The sequence below is a fragment of the Octopus bimaculoides genome, chromosome 22 (genome assembly GCF_046866305.1).
Source record: "Octopus bimaculoides isolate indiv1 chromosome 22, ASM4686630v1, whole genome shotgun sequence".
NCBI lineage: Eukaryota > Metazoa > Mollusca > Cephalopoda > Octopoda > Octopodidae > Octopus > Octopus bimaculoides.
This window is the reverse complement of record NC_142949.1, coordinates 27,556,977-27,561,976: the sequence shown is the minus strand read 5'-3', so window position 1 is coordinate 27,561,976 and position 5,000 is coordinate 27,556,977.

Below are 5,000 nucleotides of genomic sequence, written 5' to 3'. Positions count from 1 at the left end.
TGTGTGTGCGTGTGTGTGTGTGTGCGCGCGCGCGACGAGTGCATATGTTTGATATCTGTGTATGTGACGAACGTATGTATATGTAAAGTATGTGTATGTGTGTGTTACGTATGTGGTTGTGTATGTGTTAGATGTATATAATCTGTGTCTCAGAGAGATGTATGTTTACTGTGTTCGTATGAATGCGTGTGTCAGGCGTGTGTGTGAGTGTATCACTGATGCATGTGTATGTGTGTATGTGAAGTGATATGTAGTGTAATGTGTGTGTGTGTACGTGTGCGTGTGTTTGCGTGTAGGTGTGCGTGTGTGTGTGTGTGGTTTAGTTTAATGGGAATATGTGCGTATACGTTTGGATATATGAGTTTATACGAGTGCAAGTGTGTGAGTATGCTTATAAAGAATAAAGGGAGTGTATATATTACGGTGTGTATATATTACGGTGTGTATATATTACGGTGTGTATATGGCGTATGTATTTGGAATATAAGGAAAAGACAATAACTACGTATTCTCCCCTCTTACACCGGCAACACCATCGCTATCATCATTAGCATCACTACCACCACCACCACCACAACCATTACCACCAACGCCATCACCCTCACTACTACCACCGCCGTCACCAGCCCTACCCTCAAAAAAGGCACCTCTCCCTATCAATTCCTACCCCTTCGGTGACCGTCTGAAGAATTTGGCGGCGTAGCTAGACTGGAAGATGTCTTTGTAGGTGGTTGGCGAGGAAAGAAATCAAGATTTCAGTCTGGAAATGTTGATCTTACCGATAGAGAAATAATGGCGAAAAAAGTCCCCGGATGTGGTTGGGGGGGGGGGGGGGGGCAGTGAATGTGTAATAGCGGAAGGTGAGATGGGCTGCGAAGTTGTCCGCGTGTGAAAGCAGGGGTAGGGGTATGCTGGTCTTAGTGTCGCGGATGATAGGATGTAGGGGACAGAAGGGTAAGAAAGGGTTCCTAGCTGTCGTGATTGCTTATCACCCGATCAATCCTGATCGAGTATATATATGTATGTATATGTGTGTGTGTGTGTGTATAAATATATATGTATATAAGCGCAGGTGTGGTTGTGTGGTAAGAAGCTTTGCTTCCTTGCCACATGGTTCCAGGTTCAGTCCCACTGTGTGCCACCAGGGGCAAATGTCTTCTACTATAGCCTCAGGTCCATCAAAGCTTTGAGAGTGAATTTGGTAGACGGAAGCTGAAAGCCCGTCGTGTGTGTGTACGTTTCTTTATCTCTTCCTCATCATCGCTTGACAACCGCTGTTGGTTATTTTACGTCCCTGTAAGATAGCGGTTCAGTAAAACAGACCGATAGAAGTACTAGGCTTAAAAAACACACTCCTTGTTTGACTAAAACTCTTCAAAGCAATGCTCCAGTATGGCTGCAGTCAAATGACTGAATCAAGTCAAAGAGTAAAAGAATAAAAGAATGTATATGCGTGTGTGTCTGTGTGTGTATGTATGTATATGTATGTATATATATGTATATATATATATATGCATATATATATATAAATGAATGTATATATATGTATATATAGATATAATATAAATAATATATGGGTATATATGTATATATGTATAAATATATATATATATATGTATATATATATATATATATATATATATATATATATATATATATATATATATATATATATATATATATATATATATATATATATATATTTGTAAAAGTACCACACGAGTAAGTAGATATTGAAAATGAATAAAAATGAAAATGCCACTTTTTAAAAACATTTTTTGGGTGTTTTAATTAATTTACATGTTTCGGTTTTTTGAAAAACCGAAACATGTAAATTAATTAAAACAGCCCAAAAATGTTTTTAAAAAGTGGCATTTTCATTTTTATTCATTTTCAATATATATATATATATATATATATATATATATATATATATGGGTACAGGACATCACAAACTGTAAACATGAAATACGAAAACAAATGAGTTAAATACGCAAACAACGAGAGAAAAAATGGAAAACAGGACAAGTAACATAAAGAACGACCCTTCATCAGTTGTCGGCTGTCTATTTTTTCCTCATTTCAAGCATTGTACGACAATATGAGTCTTCGAAGACAGTTATTCTCATAAATACCAAAATAAAATTTGGGATTTATGGAGAATCAAAGTTGGGAAACCGAACGAAGACAAATATGGATGGTCGTTAGACCAGAACGAGGGTAAAATAGCGAACGCTAGAGAAATACGTTCATTGAAAAAAGAGAAAATAGAAGATAGAGATAGAAGACGTCTAGTCTTTTGGACGTCCCGGAGGAAAAGAAAGATAGTCAATACTTTGTGAGTGAATTTGGGAGACGGAAACTGTGTGGAAGCCGGTCGTTTAAATATATGTGCGCGCGCGTGTGTTGTGTGTGTGTGTGTGTGTGTGTGTGTGTGTGTGTGTGTGTGTGTGTGTGTGTGTGTTCTTGTCCTTGTGTTTGACCCCCCCCCCCCTACAATTTTATAACCGGCGTCGAGGGTTCCAGTCGATCCGATCAACAGAACAGCCTGCTCGTGAAATTAACGTGCAAGTGGCTGAGCACTCCACAGACACGTGTACCCTTAACGTAGTTCTCGGGGATATTCAGCGTGACACAGTGTGTGACAAGGCTGGTCCTTTGAATTACAGGCACAACAGAAACAGGAAGAAAGAGTGAGAGAAAGTTGTGGTGGAAGAGTACAGCAGGGTTCGCCACCATCCCTTGTCGGAGCCACGTGGAGCTTTAGGTGTTTTCGCTCAATAAACACTCACAACGCCCGGTCTGGGAATCGAAACCGCGATCCTATGACCACGAGTCCACTGCCCTGACCACTGGGCCATTGCGGCTCCACAATATATAAGATAGAAGGCGGCAAACTGGCAGAAACGTTAGCACGCTGGGTGAAATGCTTAGCAGTTTAATCGCCTGCCGCTACGTTCTGGGTTCAAATTCTGCCGAGGTCGACTTTGCCTTTCATCTGTTCCGGAGTCGATTAAATAAGTACCAGTTACGCACTGGGGTCGATGTAATCGACTTAATCCCCTCCCCCAAGTTACACTTCTGGCAAAAGTTTGAAATAATAATTATTATCATTAATGAAGGCGGTGAGCTGGTAGAATCGTTAGCACGCCGGGCTTAGCAGCATTTCGTCTGTGTTTACGTTCGTCTTTACGTTGTGAGTTCAAATTCCACCGATGTCGACTTTGCCTTTCGTCCTTTCGCAGTCGATAAAATAAGTACCAGTTACGCACTGGGGTTGATATAATCGACTAGTCCCCTCCTCCCAAGTTTCAGGCTTCGTGCCTATAGTAGAAAGATTATTATTATTGTTATCATCAGCATCATTATTATTATTATTATTATTATTATTGAAGGTGGCGAACTAGCGCGTCGGGCAAAATGCTTAGCGACATTTCGTCTGTCTGAACAGCCTGAGTTCAAATTCCGCCGGGGTCGACTTTGCCTTTCATCCTTTCGGGATGATAAATTTGGTACCAGTGAAATACTGGTTTCAATGTAATCGACTAGTCTCCTCCACAGAAAATTTCAGGTGATGGTGGTGGTGGTGGTGGTGGTGGTGGTATCTGGTGACTGCGTTCATTATCCTCGTTGGCGTTATGCTATGATTTGTGCTAGTCCCTTCATTGGTCGGGATGTCAATACAAAAAAAAAAAAGGCTTTTGTGTTGTAGACAGAATAGATATGTGATAAACGATATTGGGATGTCCATAGCAATTTGATTGGATGAAAGGATAAGAGACAGACAAATAATAGAATATATTTCATTTCTTTCTTCTTCCTTGCTGTTTCTTTTTACTTTTTTTTTAAATTTCTAAGATATCCTTAATTTCTTTTGTCTTTCTGTTTCATTCTTTCTTTTCTTTTCTCTCTTTCTTTCTTTCTTTTGTTCTATTATTCTTTTTCTCTTTCATTCTTTTCCCACTTTTGTTGATTCTTAGACTTCGTCTTTTCTGCTTGTCTTTCTGTTTTTGTTTTTTTTTCCTTCTTGTTTCGGTTGTCGCGGTGTTTATGGTGGGTGAGAATGATGGTCGTTGTAATGGTGGTGGCTTGTGAGATGATGATGACGGTGGTGGTTGTGGTGGTGGTGGTCGTCGTCGTCGTTGTGGTGGCGGCGGCGGTGACAGCAGCTGTGGCGGCGTCGGCGTTGGCGACGGTTGTGGCAGTGGCAGCGATGAAGATAGTGGTGATTCTGGTAGGGATGACTGCGGCCTTTATTGGTAATGGTACCGGTTGTAATGGTGGTGGTTGAGGTTTTAAGTTGTTGTTTCTGTTCTTGTTTAGCCCCACCTCAATCCTGCTCGAGTAGACTTATGATCAAAGACATTCCAGCTGTGACGAACACCACTCCAATTTCTTTCTTTATGTCCTGGGAGCCTAGGAACGAAACCCTTCTCAAATCATAATATACTGTCAAAGGAGGGACATAGTGGATTGTATTGTCTAAGGAGACGGTAACTCTTTGTATGTAAAACAGTAGTGGTCATGGCTGGATTGCCTTTGATCATATTTAGATCTGTTCCACTTGGAGCGAAGCAACCACAACATCAGGATATCTTGTACGTTGTGCATACACGTTACGACTAACTCATATAGTGATGTGAAGAGAGATGAGGTGTGGTGAGCTGTAGTATATCATAGCGTGTGTCTCGTGCGATGTGGGACGGTGATCGTATGATATAGAATGGTGCAGTGCCGTGTAAGCGGTGCAGAGTGGTGGTGTGTGGCTTGGAACGGTCTAGTATGGTATGAAGGAAAAAGAGAGTGAAGGGGAACGGTGAATTAAGTGTGTGACCAATACAATGTTATCTTTAAGTCGGCCATGTCAAAATAATCAGTCGTATAGATGATTGCATTGTTGCAAAGAAAGTTTAAAATTCTATGTGGAATCATTGTCTACCACACCAAAAAGTCGTTAATTGTATGATTTATGTATGTATATATGTGTATATATATATGTG